Source organism: Acomys minous, assembly GCF_964271855.1.
Source record: "Acomys minous genome assembly, chromosome: 18".
In the NCBI taxonomy this organism is placed as follows: Eukaryota; Metazoa; Chordata; class Mammalia; order Rodentia; family Muridae; genus Acomys; species Acomys minous.
In genome coordinates, this window is record NC_140501.1 from 62,250,177 (window position 1) to 62,270,834 (window position 20,658).

A 20,658-nucleotide genomic window follows, 5' to 3' on the forward strand; every position below is an offset into this window, starting at 1 on the left:
TGCAACTGGACCCATATTTGTCACCTTGTACAAAACTCAAATCCAAGTGGATTACAGAAACCATATCTCAATTAAATAAAACCATATGTATCATATAAAATATATAAATGAAAACCTCTTTACAATTATGTCTCAAAAATATTTGAAACTTCTTATCCTTCTCAGATGTGGACTGAAAAAGAGCAAGACAAAGTGCTAACACAGCAGGGAAACAATCAGTTGAGTTCATCTCTGTCATCATCCAACCAGGCCATGCTAAAGACAGGAGCATCATCCAACCACACCATGCCAGTGATACCTCCAACATCCACCCAGCCCATGTTAATGAGAGACCAGGAGTCATGGAAGAATCCTGGAGAAAAGGAACCAGATGAAGCTGGTGCCTCTGAAGTCGAATCCCTGCAACCTTCTCAGAGTTTGAACATCTCTCAAATCTGCCTTGTGTCTTCCAAGCCTACCAGGATGTCTATGCCCCAGGACATAGACACATTAGTGAAAACGTAGGCCTGGCCTGGGGATGATGATGCGTAAAGTTTTGATAAGTATCTCCTCTCAGGGAGCCTTGACTGAGGCAGAGAGTCTGTGAGGAACTAGCTTTGGACAAAGACCTAAACTCAAATCTCTGAGTTTTCTATGAGCAAGGTTGCCAGAATGCTTCTCTCATGCTGTTCAGCTTACAGGTAGTTTCCACACTTACAACCTCTATTAAACAAGCTTGTCCCAATTAAATGATTTCTTTGATCAGAATTGTTTTGTTCATGGGGTCTCTTCACAGCAATAGGAAACTCACTAAGACACTTGCTTTCTATTTACTGTTTCCTGTGCTAAGGAGTAAAGTTCACATCTCTAGCATGCAAGTAAGCGGTATATTAAAATGCAGATATAACTCTTGCCCCTCAGTAAGGAATTCAAGGCAGGGCCTCTCTCACTGAACCACAGCACCATGCCTTTGCAGTAGGATTACTGTCAGGTGCTCTGTCACTAAACAATGCTTTCAGCTCTCACAGTGAGGTTCTAGGCAGGTACTCTATCACTGCTCTGTGACCGCAAACCCCCCAGGGATTCTAGGTATGTGCTCTACCACTGATGCACACCCCAACACCCCCACTAGGAAATTTTGGAAACTCCTCTACCCCAGAACCACGACGCCAATACCTTGTCATAACTCCTGAAAGGAATTTCTTTCTAAGTGTCCTGGCATTTACAGCTTCCACCTGAGGGATCCCACCCTAAACATCCTAGACCAGAAAGGAGAGAGGTCCACGTGAGTCCCCATAGAGCATGCATGAACAGATGTCTATAGGGATGAGTCTGTGCTGAGAGGTGGCTACTATGAGGCAATGTCACTTTCCCACAGGAAGGATGGCATTACTCTATCATCTGAGCTTGGCAGTTGTGATTCTAACTCTCCTGCATCAGGGAGCTAGCTGGACAGGAAACGGAGTTCTGGAAGCCATGTACTAGGAAGCCTTTCCAGGAAATAACTGTTGTTGACAGAAACAGGCACATCTTCCTGTTGCAAGGGTTGAGGACACTTAGGGAAAGAAAATTAGACCAGCAGGTAGCTAGGCAGAAACATGACATTGGCTTTAAGGACATACAAACTCAAAGGGAAGGGTGGCAGCAAGATATTCCTGCTCAGCTGAGGAAATTCTTCTTACAGCGTAAGGGATCTGTAACCTGGCCTGTCCCCCTTCAGGCCAACGGCACACACAGTGACTGAGACATCTCACTGGCAAAGTCTGCTGTCCTGTTGTAAGCCTCCCAGGGACACCTGTAAATCTCCAGTCATTGTCCTAAGCCTGAAGTCACTTTGTCTCTTAGCAACAGCAGAGCCTGGAAGGCAGATCTGGAACATTCCCTCCACTAAAGCAAGAACGTCCATCCACTGAGAAAGTGCATTTCATCTCACGCACTTACTTCTTGTTAAACTGAGGCCTGATCTACACACTTTTACACACACACAGACACACTGAACATACAACTCCCAAAACTTTATTTTATTTTATTTTGGTTTTTCGAGACATGGTCTCTCTGTGTAGCCTTGGCTCTCCTGGCCTCACTCTGTAGACCAGGCTGGCCTCGAACTCACAGCAATCTGCCTGCCTCTGCCTCAGAAGTGCAGGGATTAAACCAATGTGCCACCTATGCCCTGCCCAACTCCCACAACTTTAAACAAGGATGTCAATCCCCAGAGGATGGGTTTCTACCCTTGCACTCGGCCTGCGCATTGTGTCTGTGTTAAATCCCGCCATACTTCACCTCTTTTTGGTGCTAGAGACGGAGGCAGAGCCTAGTATGTTGTGCTGGGAGTCTCAGATGTGTTTTCCCCGTCATTTCTTTTTTTAAAATGTTGATTTATTTATGTATTTTCTGAATATGAGTTTTCTGTTTGCAAGTGTATCTGCAAACCAGAAGGGGTCATCAGATGGTTGTGAACATTGAACTCTGGACTTTTAGAGGAGCATCCTTTGGCCTTAACTGCTGAACAGTCTTTCCAAACCTTGGTTTTACATTTTTTTCCACAGAAGGTTTTTTCTCTATCCAGCCTGGCTTTGAAGTCCCTTTGTAGACTCTGTTGTCCTTGAACTTACAGAGATCCATCAGACTCTTCCTCATTAATGCTGGGATTAAAGACTTGCAGTGCTATTTCTAGGCTGAGCCTGGTGTTTTAGGTAAATTCCAATGAACCTGGAGGAGCAGATCAGTTGGTTTGAGGGGCAGCTTTGCCCTCACCGCCCCACAGGCACCAGGCCTGCATGTGGTGCAGACATTGATGTAGACAAAACACCCATACACAGAAAAGGAGAAGGCCTAGGGACTAGAGAAATGGCTCCATGGTAAAGCTCCGGTTGTACTTGTAGAAGACTTAGCTTCAGTTTGCAGCAGCCACTTGGAGTCTTGAAATCATCTCTAACTGTAGTTATGTGTCACCAAGTGCACACACTCCCTGCAGGCAGAAGATGGGAAACAGCCTTAATCCTCTCTGGAATTAGACCCTGATTTGGATCCCAGTCTCTACCTGGTAGTTCACAGTTGCTTGTCGATTAAGTCCCAGCAAGTTTTATGGCCCCTGTGGGCACCAGAACACAGGCCACACACAGAACCCAGAGACACACAGAAAACTGCAGCTTGTGTAGCTTCTGGAGCTTTTGTCTGAGGAGAGTCATCGTGGCATTCAGTTTTCCGAAGTAAAAGATCTCCTGGGGTCCTTGTGTCTGTGCCCCTAGATTTGGTCTCCATCTCAGTAACAGGTGCCCCGTGTCTACAGGCTGTGTGGTTTTTGTTTTTCTTTTTCCTTTTTCCGTATGTGTGTGTGTGTGTGTGTGTGAGAGAGAGAGAGAGAGAGAGAGAGAGAGAGAGAGAGAGAGAGAGAGAGAGAGAGAGAGAGAGAGAGAGAGAAGGTGTCATATGTCCTTCTCTGCTCTGGCTTGGAATGCACAGAGATGCCTCTGCCTCTGCCCCTTGCCCTGCCCAAGTGCTGGGATTACTCGTGAGCCCTACATTTCCTTGATATCAGATTTAATTTAGAATCAAGGTAGCTTGGAGGCCCGGTTGGCCTGAAATATTCAGTTTTGGTGGATCTGGCCTCAAACTAGGTCTTCTACTTCCACCTTCACAATATTGGGATTACGGGGACATAACACCATGGCTGGATTTGTGACTCTTGACGGTGCCCAAGGGAGCTGTTGTGTTTTCGTAGTTCCTGGTTTCCATGACTCCTGATTATCTGCATGAAGTAACACCTGGAGTCCTAGGTTTAGATTTCATCTTGAAAAACAGATTTCCCTGGCTAAGAATGGTTTTTCTGGGTTCACCATGTCATGAGCCACCTAAATTATTTATTTTTCTTTTGTCTTTTTTTCCCCCCAGAGGCATGGTTTCTCTGTGTAGCCTTGGCTGTTTTGTAACTCAGTTTGCAGACCAGGCTGGCCTTAAACTCACAGTGATCCAGGTGCCTCTGCCTCCTCCAGTGCTAGGATAAAAGGCATTCAACACCATGCCTAGGGCTGTTTTGGTCCTAGGGTCCTAGGAGATATCCCAAGTCAAAAAACCGGTTTTGTAACATGAGCACTGGAAAGGTTTTGGACAGTGATGGTGAGAGAGATACATTTTTGCTTAAATTGCCGAGTCCTGCCTCGCTGAGAGCACAGTCTTGGGGGCTCTGGAGCACAGGACTGATCCAGGAATCGGCTGCTCAGAGAGACATGATGTCCCGTGAGTGAAGGGCCGGAGCCAGGGTTGGGGTGCAGACTATTGTGGCTGTTCCAAGATGGGAGCTGTTCTAATTCTCTTGGGGTTTCAAACTGGGTCTCATGGGGCCACAGATTTCTTTTTCCCTGTCATTCTTGACTTCTGGTAGTGTGCTTTCCTTCTCAGTTTCTTTTTCCTACTGAGGCTAGAACTCATGGTGTCACCTGTGTAAGGAGGATGTGACAGCTCAGCTATGCTCCAGCTTTCTTTTCAACATTTTAATTAGCTACCAGTATGTGTCTGTCGGGGGTGGATGTCAAGAGTTCCTGGAGACCAGAAGAGGGGGAGGGATTTCTCGGTCAGAAGCCATGGGTCCTGGGAACAACACCGGACTCTATTGCAAGAGCAGAATGTGATGTAAGCTGGTCCCCTTAGAGCTAAAAGCTGTGAACCAGCTCATGTAGGTGCTGAGAACAGATTGGGGTCCTCTGTAAGAGCAGCATGGATTCTTAACTGCAGAGCCAGCTGGACAGTCCCATAAAAAAATAATACATTTTGTGAGGTGGTGTCACATGCCTTTAATCCCAGCACTCCCAAAGCAAAGGATGCATATTTGTGAGTTGGAGGGCAGCCTGGTCTATGGAGCCTGTCCTGGGGCAGCCAGGGCTACACAGAGAAACCCTATCCCAACAAACAAACAAACTAACATGCAAACAAGGAAACAAACAAACACATTTTTTCTTTCTGCATCACAATTTTTTGAAAAATTTCATATCCATTGGTGTATATTAATTTTACAAAATAATATGTTTCATGTGTTTGTACACATTGGATCATAGTCTCTCCCCCATTAAGGTATCCAAGACACCCTCCACCTGCCCCTTACCACGTGTGCCTCTTTCTTTCTTTGTTTCCTTGTGCAGCCATGGCTGTCCTGGACTCTTTGTAGACCAGGCTAGCATCAAACTCACAGCAATCCACCTGCCTCTGCCTCCTGCGTGCTGTTTTCTTCTGTTTTGTTGTTGTTTTGTCTTTCGAGATAGGAATGTGTGTGTAGGCCTGGTTTTCCTAGAACTGGCGCTGTAGAACAAGCCTGCCTCGATTTCACAGTTGTGCAACCACCAATGGAGTGCTGGGATTAAACACTCTTCTTTCTTTCTGTCTTTCTTCTCTCTCTGTCTCTGTCTCTGTCTCTGTCTCTCTCTCTGTCTCTCTCTCTCTCTCTCTCTTTCTATGTCTCTCTCTCTCTGTCTCTCTCTCTTTCTCCCTCCCTTTCTTTCATGTTTTTTATTTTATTGGCTTTTTTTTTTCAACTTCTTCTCTCTTCCCTTACTGACAGGCTTTCTTTGTGTAGCCCTATCTGCTCTGGAAACTCTCTGTTGATCAGGCTGTCCTGGAACTCAAAGAAATCCATCTGCATCTGCCTCCGCATTCCTGGGACTTATGACAGCTGCCACCAATGTTTGGCTCTTTTATCTCTCTCTTCCTCTCTCTGTCTCCAAGTCTCTGTTTCTCACCTCTCTATCTCTCTTTCCTTCCCTGTCTCTCTGGGTCTCTGTCTCTTCTCTCTCCCAGACACAGAGGCTTTAGGAAGGCCTGAGTGTTGTGGAACTTGCTTCATAGACCAGGCTGTCCTAAAACTCCCACAGGCTCACCCGACTCGGTTTCCTGAGTGCTAGGATTAACTGTGCAGGCCACACAGCCCTGCTAATTTATTATTGTTCTTAGTTTACCTCCCTCAGAGGAGAGGAACATGGGGTTAGTGAGTCTGGCTTAATTAGCTTAACATAATGGACTGCAGATCCACCAGCTGTCTGCACAGAACACAGTTCACTCTGCTTTAACCTTCCCTGTGTATTAGACCCCACATTCTTCCTCCCCTGACTCACCGGCAGACATCTAGGCTGACTGCGTCTACTGGATATTGTGAAGTGGCCATCATCAGAGTCTTTCAGATATATTCTGAGGGATGGGACAGCTGGAACATATGGTAATTCTGCTTTCATGTCTCAGGAGCTCCCACACTGGTTTCTCTAGTGGTCAAACTAACTACCATTTCCACTGATAGTGTACGTATGAGCAACTTTCCCTGCAATCCTCACCAGTGTGTATTCTTCCTCCCTTCCTCTCTCCATCCCTGCCTTCCTCTCTTCCTTCCTTCCATCCTTTCTCCCTTCCTTGCTTGTTTCTTTTTCTTTCTTTCATTTCTCTTTTAGGATTTTCAAGACAGGGTTTCTCTGTATAGCCCTGCCTGTCCTAGACTCACTTTGTAGCCTTGTCTGGCCTCAAAATCATAGCTATCTGCCTGCCTCTGCATCCCGAGTGCTGTAATTAGAGGCATGAGCCGCCACACTGGTGCCTGTTTCTTTTAGATTATTATCTGGGTGTGATGACACATACATTTCATTCCAGTGGTTGGGAGGTGAAGGCAGGATGATTTCTATGAGATCCATGTCAGTCAGAACTATTATGGGTAGTCACACAAGACTCACAGTGATCTGTCTGCCTTGGTCTCCAGAGTGAGGGGATTAAAAGTGTCTAACACCACCACAACAGGATGGGCAAGGTGGGTTTTCTCAGGATATGGGATTAGAGTGGGACTTGTATCTCTAATCAACTAGAAAAAAAAACCTTTACAGGAATGCCCACTTGCTCTGGTTTTATTTAATTCTAGATATTATCAAGTCCACAACCAAGATTATCAGTTCATTTGTGCATATGAGTCTTTCCCCGCATCTTAGTCTGTGCACCGCATATGTGATGCACCCAAGGACATCAGAGAGGGCGTCAGATCCTATGCACCTGGAGTCATTGATGGTTCTGAGGCACATTGTAGGTGCTGGGTCCTCTGCAAGAGCAGCAAGTAGCTCAGTTGGTGGGGTGTTTACATCTCTCCAGCCCCAAATTTTCTTGTGTTTGAAAAAAGATTTATTTATTTTGTGTATGAGCCTTCATGTACACTTGCATGGCAGTATAGATGGTTATGAGCCACCATGTGGTTGCCAGGATTTGAACTCAGGACCTTTAGACGAGCATCCAGTGCTCTCAACTCCTGAGCCATCTCTCCAGCCTGCACATTTTATTATGTTTAACTATTTTAACACACGTGTGTGTACAAATTGTGTGTGAGAGTTCAGTGCAGATGGGGGCTGGAAAAAGGCAGGCAGTATGAGTTATCCACTTTCGTGGGTGGGGACTGAACTCTGGTCCTCTACAAGGGCAGTAGGTACTGGTAAACACTGTTAAGCCATGTGTCCATCCCCTCCTTATGTTATTTGAATTTTCCTGATGGCAAGTGATGTGCAATACCTTTTTGATTACCGGTCACGTGCTTCCTTTGATATGCATACTTCAGCCTCCCCAATGCTGTGGCTCCTGGCATGTGTCATGATGCTCTGTCCACTTTGGGACATTTAAAATCAGAAGCAGTCAGGATAGCTTCTGAGTAAGTATGCTGTCACTGAACCCTGATGACTTGAGTTCAAATCTGGGACCCACATAGCATAAGTGGAGAACCAGCTCATTGGTATTGTGTTTGAGTCCATTGTGCACTGCACCACGTGAGTGCACATGTGAAGGAGAAACAGTGAATTTCAATTAGAATTTTTAAGGTATGCTGGGGCATGCTGGCACAGACTTTTCTGCCCAGCAAGGGATCTCAGAGTTCGAGGTCAACTTTTCCAGACAGGGTTTCTCTGAGTAGCCTTTGCTGTCCTGGATTCATTTGGTAGAAAAGGCAGGCTTTGAACTCACATAAGGCCCCCTGTGTCTGAGTCTCTGAATGCTGGGATTACCGGTGAGCACCGCAAGACCACCTCTTGTAGAGTAATTTAAGTCCAGCAACAGAACTGCTCAAGCAAGGGATCATGTCACAGACCTAATAGGATTCTGCTTGAACACAGATGTTTGCTGGGTAAACATACTTAATCTCTCTGGATTTATTTTAGTACATTCCTTTGATTCCAAACAATATGGTCTATAGAGAGGCAGACAGTGTGATTACTTACAGGAAGATCTGACAGCATGAGTCAGAGATAGGCTATGCCCAGTTCTCACAAGAACACAGAGCATCACTTGAGAGAGCAAGGGAGATCTTGAAGAGTTCTGGAGGACAGCACAGTTGAAATCCATTGAGTTCAGAAGCAGCTTTTCTAAGCAGAGAAGTCAGTTTGAATCCATGAGCTAAGAGAGGATTTTTTTTTAAACTGTACCTACCAGGAAAGTGGGTAAGAGGGGAGGACATCCTATTGATACTTTAGGTGTGAGAAGTCTGGGAGAATGAGGAAATGGAAGGATCCAGAGGGTCCTGGAAAACTACAGGCGAGTCTGGGCCATGGGGTCCTCTGCAAACTATGGCAATAGCCAAGGAAAATATAGGCAGTAAACCTCGAACCCCTACCCAGACTAGCCGATGGACAGGACATTCTCCACTGTTGAGTGGAGAAGGAGATCTGATTTTCACACAAACTCTGGTTTCCCATATTTGAACATGTCCCTTGGATGGAGATGACTGGTGGCAATCAGAGGAAAGATAATAGGTCACCAAGGAGAGACTTGATACCCTATGAGCATATATAGGGGGAGGAGGTCCCCCTCAGACACAGACATAGGGGAGGGGAGTAGGGGGAAGTGGGAGGAAGGGAGGAATGGGAGGATACAAGGGATGGGCTAACAACTGAGATGTAATATGAATAAATTAATAAAAAAAATAAGAGAGGACTTTTAAGCCAGAACAGCTGAGCTGAACCAGCCTGCCTGAGGTCAGAAGTATCTAGAAAGGCTGAGCCTATTCAGCACTAAGTCTCAGAGGCTGAAAACACTCTAGGTTTGGTTGGAAAACAGAGGCTGGAGGCTTCAGCCTTCAAGATCTAATTATGCAGATTAGATTGTTTGGAGGATAGAAGCTTCCAGACACAGGCCTAGGGCTAGTTAGATAAAAATATTCTTGGCACCACCTATGCCATGTATTCTAAATCTAGGGTAAAGCTCTCATCTCATGCCCCATCTCAGGAAATAATATTTACGAGCTTGGTCTACAGAGGGACTTCCAGAACAGCAAGAGCTACACTAAGAAACCTTGTCTTGAAAAACAGAACAACAGCAAATAAATAAATAAATAATGTGATAGCTATGGTTTAGGGTTTGGCAATAAACAGTTCAAGAATGAAAAATGTTCTTGTCTCTTCCAACAGAACAGCCAGAGCATTATTATCGGTTCTGGACATTACTCACTCTTGAACAAATCATGGCACTGCAAGATGCTTTCCACAGGAACATGTTCCCAGACCAGCAGGAAACTCAGGAACTGGCTTCAAGACTCCAGCTTAATGATGTGGTAGTGCAGGTTGGTGTGTGGAGTGCGCCTCAGGGTGGTCACCTAGCGTGGGGCCTCCTGTGGGCCTCAGTTTGTTCTTGTCATTTTAAGTTTTAAAATTATTCATGTGTATGTGTGGGTACCTGCTTGTCAGAACGTGTGCCACGTGTTTGCCTGGTGCATAAGGATGCTAGCAGCGCTGGCATAGTCCATGGAGGCAGAGGTGCAGGTCTTGGATACTGGGAATGGAACCTGAGTCCTCTGCAAAGCCACAAGTGCTCTTATCTAACAAGTCATCTCTCCAGTTCCACCCCCTTTCCCTTTCAGCAGAGAACAGAGGCTTGTCTTTTTTTGACACAAGGTCATTCTGTGTAGCTTTGGTTGTCCTGGAACTCAGGCAGGAGACCAGGTGGGCTTTGAACTTAGAGTGATCGGCCTGACTCTTCCTCTGGAGTGCTGGGATTAAAGTCATGCACAACCACTAACAGGATTTGAGACTAGTCTTGATCTCAGGGTCTTCCAGCCTCCATCTCCCAATGTGCTGCATTACAGGCATAGGCCCCATGCTTGACTTTCAATAATGCATTGATATGACTGTATTCTTGATGTAGGGTCTCACTGTGTAGCCTTGGAGGTCAGTTAAGCTGGCCTCTAACTTACAGAGTTTCTGGCTCTGTCTCCAGAGTGCTGGGATTTAAAGTGAGAGTTACATGGAGGAATGCTGTATCAAAAAATGCAAGCACTAAATCATATATATCGTATGAAAATGATTTTATAATTTAAAGCAATTTTTAAAAAGAAAATTATTCCTATACAAGATCAAAAATTACTATTTCTTCTCAGATGTGGTTTAAAAATCAGCAACAAAAAATTGTGACACAGCAGAGAAACTATCAGGGGAATTCATCACTGGGAGCATCCAACCAGGTCAATCTAATGAGAAGAGCATCATCCAGCCAGGACATGCTAATGAGAGGAACATTATCCAACCAGGACATGCTAATGGGAAGAGCATCATCCAGCCAGGACATGCTAATGGGAAGAGCATCATCCAGCCAGGACATGCTAATGGGAAGAGCATCATCCAGCCAGGACATGCTAATGAGTGGAACATCATCCAACCAGGACATGCTAATGGGAAGAGCATCATCCAACCAGGACATGCTAATGGGAAGAGCATCATCCAGCCAGGACATGCTAATGGGAAGAGCATCATCCAGCCAGGACATGCTAGTGAGAGGAACATCATCCAACCAGGACATGCTAATGAGAAGAGCATCATCCCATCAGGCCATTCCAGTAATGGGTCCATCATCCAGCCAGGCCATGTTAATAAGAGACCAGGAGTCACAGAAGAATGCTGGAGCAAAGAAACCAGAAGAGGCTGATGACTTTTCACTGGAAACCCTGCAACCTTCTCAGGGTTTAGACATCTCACAAATCTGCCCGGGGCCTTCCATGCCTCCCTGGGCATCTGTGCCCCAGGACATAGACACATTAGTGAACATGTATGACTTGCCTGGGGATGAGGACCCTGAAAGCTTTGATAAGTATCTTCCCCCTGGGTGCCTTGACTGAGGCAAAGATTCTGTGATGACCTGAAAACATATCTATAACTTTGGAGACAAACTAAAAACACAAAGCTCTGAGTTTTCCACAAACAAATTTCCCAAAGTGTGCTCCTAATGCTGTTCCCCTTGCTAAGTTCCCAAACTGTACACATTTATGTAACTAAGCCTGCCCAAGTAAATGCTTTCTTTGATCACAATTTCCTTGGTCATGGTGTCTCTTCAGAGCAATGGAACCCTCACTAAGACACTTGCTTTCTTTTTATTTATTTTTTTCTGTGCTAATACAAATGTTCAGAGTCTCTAGCATGCTAAGCATAGATATACTACTATGAAGATACAACCCTACCTCCATATTGGGGCATTCAAGAAAGGCACTCTATGCAAGAATGTTAGGACCTTGACATAACAGTACCTGGCTAAATACTGTTAGGAGGGAATTTTTTCTTTAGAATCTGCTTGAAGAGCTATAGAAGGTGAGGCTGGTATTTCATGATTTACAGATATTTTACAATAGAGGACTCCTTGGCAGTTAGCTTAGGCTTAGATAGCACGTCTGTTGGTTTCGGACCCGAAGTAAGTCACCTTTTTTTTATTTTTATTTTTTAGAGAACACTTAGCTCAAGCTATGTTGCTAGGACAATCATGTAAACACAATGGCTTCAGCCTGAATAAATTTATGATTAAAGATTCCCAGGTATTGTTTCAGAAATAATAATGAGATCATTCTGACTGTTGCTTCGAAATTGATTGATTTTTGCCGTGTGCTTTATTATAGGTTATACAGAGCTGTGTTTATTCCTGTAGTCTTGCTCTGTTGATTTTTTACACAAGGAAATATATATGTTTCTCTTGGGACTGTAGAATAAAAGCACTATTCCCATAAAGATGTTAACACAAGAACCTAAAGCAAACAGTGTACATTCAATCTTCAGTTCTCAAAATATTATATACATACATATATATACACATATACTTCAGATTTTAAGAACGTAAAGCATATTAATGATAAGAATATTTAGTGCATTCCCTTAGAAAACAAGAGCTGCATCTATAGTGACTCTCAAATGTTCTTCTATGTGAAGATAGCATGCTCAGGGAAGAAAATGGCTCATGTGATTTGTAAGGGTGGTGTTTTGCATTTTGAGCTGTACCATGTTGAAAAGATATTAGCCAAATCCTGATTTCTTTTTCGTCTACATTTCTTTCTTTCTTTTTCCAAAAAAGGGGTTTTTTTTTGCTGTAGCCTTTGCTGTCCTTGACTCACTTTGTAGACTATCCTGGCCTCAAACTCACAGAGATCCACCTGCCTCTGCCTCCCAACTGCTGGGATTAAAAGCATGCACCATGACAGATCAGCCAATTTCTTTTTCTTTCCTTTTTTTTTAATTAAAAAAAAAGGTAAGCTTCTGAAGGTGGAAAGCAGGTGTGGGAGGCTCCCGTACAATACAAACTGCACTAAATAATGTGAGGACAAAGGTGAGTGTGAAACAAAAACCACTCCCTCCATGTCATCACGGCTAATGTGACAATGGGTGGGAACACCAGCTGCTCTTGCAGAGGTCCTGAGTTCAATTCCCAGCAACCACATGGTGGCTCATGACCATCTGTAATGGGATCTGGCGCCCTCTTCTGGCATGGGAGCACAGTGCTGTATACATAATAAACATTTCCTTTTTAAAATGAGAGCTCATCACACAATAACAAAGGCACCTGTCACACATTTCCATTTTACATGAGATAGTTTTTTACAGTCCTTTGATTCACAGCGAACATTCAAGTCAAATGTTTTACTATCGTATACTTTTTGGGTCGGAACATTCTCTTGGAGTATAGGATAACTAGGTTTCTACTGCTGTGAACTGAAAGACCAGTGATGGCAGCTTCCACAAGCCTCACGGAAACTTCCCATGGACAATATCCCAATGAAGAGCACGGGGTCTCCTTGAATGCCAGTTTCACTTTCAAATAGATATTGCTTCTAATCCAAATAATTATATGCTTTTAAAGGGGGGATTTGGAATGAAAATAAACTGTACTTTTAACAAATGGCAAATCTGCATCTATACCAGTAGCCATTAGACAATCAACTATTTTTAAATTTTTTTATTAGTTCATTCATATTACATCTCAATTGTTATCCCATTGCTTGTATCCTCCCATTCCTCCCTCCCTCCCATTTTCCCCTTACTCCCCTGCTTTATGACTGTGACTGAAGGGAACCTCCTCTCCATGAATATGCTCATAGGGTATCAAGACTCTTCTTGGTAGCCTGCTATCCTTCCTCTGAGTGCCACCACGGCTCCCCATCAGGGGACATGGTCAAACATGAGGCACCAGAGTTCATGTGAAAGTCAGTCCCCACTCTCCACTTAACTGTGGAGAATGTCCTGTCCATTGGTTAGATCTGGGTAGGGGTTTGATGCTCACTGCACATAATGTCCTTGGTTGGTGCCATACTTTGAACAGAACCCCTGGGCCCAGATCCGCCTGTCATAGCGTTCTTCTTGAGGTTTCTAGGACCCTCTGGATCCTTCTATTTCCCCATTCTCTGAGGAATAAACTCAAGAAAACAATCAACTATTAAGAACACTTTCAATATAATGCTGATGTGGTAATAGACAAATAAACATATTATCTGGTAGAAGAAAACTGAACCAGCCAATCTTACTACATCCAAAGAAGCAGATCATCGTTCCATGAGAAGAAATATGAGATTGTTTTTTATATTATTGGAAACACTATAATGAAGTACAGTTGAAGCAAAGTGTGCTTTACAGAAAGGGTATTTTCCTAGCTCCCATTCCCACTCCACAACCACCATGTCCATGGATTTATATCTGCTTTTCTCTCTCATTTTTGATGATGAGTTCTATTTAAAACATACAAAAATTTAAATTTATCCTCTAGTTGGTATAGAATCACTAAGAAAAATCCACAAAACGTTTCTTCTGGCTACATTTTCACATCAAGGGTGCAAACACTAAACAAAAATATCAAGTTATGTGTCGATATCGATGAGTGGCTCAAGTATTGTTAATAGCTCTTTCACCAACCCTTCATCTGACAAAGGTCTAATATCCAAAATATATAAAGAACTCAAGAAATTAAACACCACCAAATCAAATAACCCAATGGAGAAATGGAGCTCAGAACTAAACAGAGACTTCTCAACAGAGGAATATCAAATGGCTGAGAAACACTTAAAGAAATGCTCGTCCTCATTAGTCATCAGAGAAATGCAAATCAAACAACACTGAGATTCCATTTTATACCCATTAGAATGGCTAAGATAAAAAACTCAAGTGACATCACATGCTGGTGAGGATGTGGAGAGAGAGGAACACTCCTTCATTGCTGATGGAAATGCAAACTAGTACAACCACTTTGGAAAGCTATCTGGGGCTTTCTCAGAAAACTGGGAATAGGGGTCCCCCAAGACACAGCTATTCCACTCCTTGGAATATACACAGAAAATGTTGTACCACGCAACATGGACATATGCTTAACCATGTTCATAGCAGCCTTATTCATAATAGCCAGAACATGAAAACAGCCTAAGTGTCCCTCAGTAGAAAAATGGATAAACAATCTGTGGTACATTTACACTATGGAATAATACTCAGTTATTAAAAATAAGGAATTCCCAAAATTTGTGGACAAATGGATTGAACTAGAAATGATCATAATGAGTGAGTTCGCCCAGAAGCAAAAAGAGTTAAATGGTATATACTCACTTATATCGAGACACTGGTCCAAGGGGTACGTCCCCATGAAAAACTTTACCTAGCAGGAAAGTGGGTCAGAGGGGAGGACATCCTATTGAGACTTTAGGTGAGAGAAGCGTGGGAGAATGGGGAAATAGAAGGATCCAGAGCGTGCTGGAAACCTACAAGAGGAACTGTATGACAGGTGGATTTGTGTCCAGGGATCCTGCTCAAACTATGGCACCAGCCAAAAAAAATATAGGCAGTAAATTTTGAATCCCTACCCAGACTAGCCAATGGACAGGACATTCTCCATGGTTGAGTGGAGAATGAGATCTGACTTTCACACGAACTCTGGTACCCCATTTCTGACCACTTCCCCTGGATAGAAGGCCTGGTGGCACTCAGAGGAAGGATAGCAAGTTACCAAGAAGAGATTCCATATCCTAAGAGCATATATAGAGGGAGGAGGTCCCTGTCAGTCACAGACATAGGGGAGGAGAGTAGGGGGTAAGTGGGAGGGAGGGAGGAATAGGAGGATACAAGGGATGGGCTAAAAATTGAGATGTAATATGAAAAAATTAATAAAACAAACCCCCTTCCAAAAAAGAAAAATATTAAGTTCAAATAAATTAACTAAATGTAACAAACAAGTAAACCTGAAAGAGAACAAAATTTAAGGCAACTTACATTTTAAAAGACCTGAAATTAAGACACCAATTTTGAGCAGATATTTATGAACACTGGAGCTTATTTTTATTTTTATTTTTTTAAATTTATTTATTAATTCATTCATATTACATCTCAATTGTTTTTTTACCCTTCTTTTTATTAATTTATTCATATTACATCTTGATTGTTAGCCCTTCCCCTGTTTCCTCCCATTCTTCCCTCCCTCCCACTTCCCTCCTTCTCCCCTCCCCTATGTCTGTGATTGAGGGAGACTTCCACCCCTTATATATGCTCTAAGATTATCCAGTCTCTTCTTGGTATCTTGCTACCCTTCCTCTGAGTGCCACCAGGCCTCCCCATCCAGGAGACATGGTCAGAAAAAGGACACCAGAGTTCATGTGAGAATCAGATCTCACTCTCCACTCAACGGTGGAGAATATCGTGTTCGTCGGCTAGGTCTTGGTAGGGGTTTGAAGTTTACTGCCTATTTCTCCTTGGCTGGTGCCTTAGTTTGAGGAGGACCCCAGGACCCAGATCTGCCTGTCATAAAGTTCTTCTTGTAGGTTTCCAGGACACTGTGGGTCCTATTATTTCCTCATTCTTCCATGCTACTCTCACCTAAAGTCTCAATAGGATGTCCTCTCCTCTGACCCACTTTCTTGGTAAGTAAAGTTTTTCATGGGACGTATCCCTTGGACTAGTGTTTTGATATAAGTGAGTATATACCATTTGTCTCTTTTTGCTTCTGGGTGAACTCACTCATTATGATAATTTCTAGGTCAATCCATTTGTCCACAAATTTCGGGAATTCCTTGTTTTTAATAGCTGAGTAATACTACATACTGTAAATGTACCACAATTTCTTAGTCCATTCTTCTACTGAGGGACACTTAGGCTGTTTCCATGTTCTGGATATTGTGTATAAAGCAGCTATGAACATGGTTGAGCATATGTCCCTGTTGTGTGTTAGGGCATTTTCTGGGTATATTCCAAGGAGTGGGATAGCTGGGTCTTGAGGAAGCCCTATTCCCATTTTTCTGAGAAAACGCCAGATAGCTTTCCAAAGCGGTGGTACTAGTTTGCATTCCCACCAGCAATGAAGGAGTGTTCCTCTCTCTCCACATCCTCGCCAATATGTGGTGTCATTTAAGTTGTTGATCTTAGCCATTCTGATGGAACACTGGAGCTTATTTTGATCCAAATAAAAAACACCACAAAGATGAAGAACCACCCCTTAGTAAACATTTTATCTCTTTCATACAGCAAGTGACACATGTGACATAAACAGGGGTAATGGACAACACTTGTCTGCCTTTTACTTAAGGGTTCACTCCCACTTTCACCTGTGGGGAACCATTAATACCGTCCAGTAAGCCTGGTGCATTAAACCATTTCTGGAATGAATAAAACTATTCATGTTGCTAAGAATATGACAGCCTTCTCTACCTAATGAGTTCCAGGACAAGGACTACTTAGAAAAACTGTATAAAAAACCAACCAACCAACCAAAAAATAGAAATAATGATGAAAAGAAAATAAAAGAAAGAAAGAAAGGAAAAGACAGAAAACAAACAAAAAAGAACATGATTGTTGAGTCTCATAGGAATTCTCTAAGCTAGGATTAGATTCACCAGTACCTTATAAAAGTTAGGCGACACTTCTACCTACACAGAGACTACTTGGGTAGGGTGGGAATGAGGACCACTTGAAGCCTCTCTTGCATCATTCTCATCCAGACTTATGGAAAGGCCATGTTACTTTGCCTTTCAGTAATACACTGCTGGTGATAAAGATGTTCTGACAGATAATACTACAAGCCTATGAAATAAAAAGAACCATCCACACTTTGGCTGCTGCCCAAAGCAGGTGTGGTATCTCTGACAAAACAGCTCAGGTTTTGCTGACCATAGAGCAGGCAGTAAATGGATGGAAAACATACTCCCAGCATCCTGGCTTTAACTCCACATTAGTCTATTTTACTAAATTTGCAGTTATACACAAGTGAAGACTCTTCGGCTATCAGATGGAACCATTAATATTTATATTTGAAGCTGGACTTTCAAACTGATGCTTCATCTTGATTAGTTTTTTCGGGGGGGGTTGAGCCAGGGTCTCTCTGTGTAGACTTGACTGTCCTGGACTCACTTTGTAGACCAGGCTGGCCTCAAACTCAACATGATCCACCTGCCTCTGCCTCCCGAGTGCTGGAATTAAAGGCGTGTGCCACCCTCCCAGCTCGAAAGTTGTTTGGTTTGTTGGTTGGTTTTTGGTTTTTTTGAGACAGGGTTTCTCTGTGTAGCCTTGGCTATCCTGGACTCACTTTTTAGACCAGGCTGGCCTCGAACTTACAGCGATATGCCTGCCTCTGCCACCCAAGTTCTAGGTTTAAAGGCATGTGCCACCATTCCTGGCTCACCTTGATTAATTTTTAACCAAATGCCGTTGGCACAAAAGTGAACTTAATTCCTTCCATAAATAAATGGAGTACTTAATTGCCATGCAAAGAGCACCTTAAAACTATACTATGACATGCAAAGAGGTGAGGGAAATTTAAAGCAAGTATTCATGATACTAACTCTTACACACACACAGAGTTTCTAGGTGGGTTTTCTTTGTTGTAATTAATTTTCTCCAAAAGATAAATAGGGTTTGTAGAGAAATAAATGTTTAGTGCAGGGGAGAGAGTAAATGACAATTCCCACTGCTGTTCTGTCACACCAGTAAGTTCCTGGCAAGGAGGGAGTGGTGACAGAGAATTAAAGGAAATTGGCTATTAAAGGACATAACAACCTTCACATGACAGGAACAATGTGACAAACATTTTCTACGAGGCAGGCAATGAATAATTAGAATACACAGTAAGAAGGGCTCTGCTGCTGCAAACGTAGTTACAAAGTATGCTCATCTGACTAAAGAACATCCTGTTGGGTGGATTGGGGCCAGGGTGGTCTGATCAAACTATTGCACTAGCCAAGGACAATACAAGTAGTAAACATTGAACCCCTACTCTGATCTACCCAATGGACAGGACATTCTCCACAGTTATGTGGAGAGCAGGGACTGACTCTGACATGAGCTCTGGTGCTCCATATTTGACCACCTCCCCTTGGTGGGGGGCCTGATGGAACTCAAAGAAAGAATAAACAGGCTACCAAGATGAGACTTCATAGCCTATGACCATATAGTGGGGGAGGAGGTCCCCCTCGGTCTTAGACCTATGGGAGCGGAGTACGGTGAAAGCAGGAGGGAGGGAGGAATAGGAGGATACAAGTGATAGGATAACAAGTGAGTTGTAATTTTTAAATTTTTTTAAAATTAAAAAAAAAGAAAAAAGAAAACTTCTTTCTGTTCCCGTATAGCGACCCTTGATTCAACTGTTGCTTAGAGGTTTGTGTTTTTATAAATTAAACATACTGCTGCCTCAGCAGCCAAAGGTTTTAGGAAAAATGTCCATGTCACAGAATAAATAGAGAAGTCATTTTCAAGGAAAAAAAATGATTCACACCAATCCTGGAGGTCATCTACTCTAGACCTTGGCATACCCCTGCTCCTGTTGGCGCACAGCATGACTGGATGTGCCCTGCATGATCCTTCACTGAACTAATGTATTTGGAGATCTCAGCTGTGGTCATGCACCCTTTCATGTCCTGTTTATTTGCAAAGACAAGGACTGCAGCTTTCCTTAAATCCTCATGAGCCAACGTTCTGTATAATTCATCTTTTGTGGTAGCCAGTCATTCCCTGTCGATGCTCTGGACAACAATGATGACCTCTGGTGTTTGAATAACAGATGTTCCAGGATGACCAGAGACACGTGACCTCCAACATCCCACATAAGAAAATGACAGTTCTTCCCAGCTATTTCTTCAACATTGCTTCCTGGGATTGGAGAAGTACTTCATTCATGAAGAGCTGATAAAGAATGGTGGTTTCCTCTGCATTATCCAGTCACATGATGATTACTCTGTGCTCTTGGTTACAGAAAAGGCTCCACAGTTTAGTAACAATCAGCCGCATCTTAAGCTGCAGGCAGGACAGGCTCCCAGGGCAGCACTCAGCTACAAGTGCCCAGGCACTGGCCATGGAGCTTCCAGCAAACCTACCTGGACCACAGAGCCTCAGAGTCCAGTGAAGCTTTGACTTCCATGGATCCTGGAACCACTGCAAACTCCTTTGTTCACAGAAACAAAGATACACATTATCCGAGAATAAAGGGCTGGGAAAAGAGTTTCCAAGCAATCGGTCCCAAGAAGCAAGCTGAAGTAGCCATTCTAATGTCTAATAAAATAGACTTTCAATTATAATTAGTCAAGAGGGCTGAAGGGATGGCTCAGAGGTTAAGAGCACTGACTGTTCTTCCAGAGGTCCTGAGTTCAATTCCCATCAACCACATGGTGGCTCACAACCATCTATAATATGATCTACTGCCCTCTTGTGGTCCACAGGTGTACATGTAGGCAAAGGACTGTATACATCATTTAAAAATCTTTTAAAAATTAAATAAAATTAATCAAAAAAGATGGGTAAGGACACTTCATTCTCATCAAAGAAAAATACACCAAGAAGACATCACAGTCCTGAATATCTGTGCCCCAAATACAAGGACACCCACATTTGTAAAACAACCATCTTTAAAACTTAAATTCACACATCAATCCCAAAACATTAATAGTTGGAGACCTCAACACCCAACTCTCACCAAACAAATCTTTGCAGCAGAAACTAAATAGAGAAATGGCTGACAAGCATCTTGTACTCAGAGAGCCCTAAACTCCAGTTGCTGTCAAGTTTCCATTCTCTATCAGGAAGAGTTTTGTTCATTCCTCCATTTTGCCTACCTGTACCTTAGTATTCCGTCCCGTGGCTTTCTCTCTCTCTCTCCCTGATCTTCTGTAGAGAAAGCATGGAAAACAATGATCACTGTTAACCACCATGCAACCTGGTCCATGACAGCAACCAAAACAAAGTCAGAGAAAGTCCAAGTCTTTGGTGCCATGGCACCTTGGCGAGAGACCATAGCAGTCTCTATTTTTTAATGTAAGTGGTTAATTACATTCCCCACCTTGATCTGTAAGTTTTCTGGCCTCTCAGTTCCAGTTCTGTAACCACGCCGCCTCTGGAGCCACCATTGCTCTGTGAGCGTTAAGCCACAAGCAGCAGCCAACCTGGGTGTGTTAAGTCCTTTCCCTTTATCTCCCATGTG

At 43.3% G+C, this 20,658-nt stretch overlaps 1 protein-coding gene and 1 pseudogene across 7 annotated transcripts in view; both read right to left on the bottom strand.

The window, feature by feature from the left end:
• LOC311589016 (uncharacterized protein) overlaps positions 1–20,658 on the bottom strand; it is a 130,712-nt gene that overhangs the window by 64,725 nt on the left and 45,329 nt on the right. The window lies entirely within an intron of this gene.
• Positions 216–20,314, bottom strand: LOC311589108 (ADP-ribosylation factor-like protein 5B; annotated as a pseudogene). Its single transcript has 3 exons — positions 20,300–20,314; positions 18,961–19,626; positions 216–352 (listed from the first exon to the last, which is right to left on the bottom strand). The product of its transcript is annotated as an ADP-ribosylation factor-like protein 5B (transcript).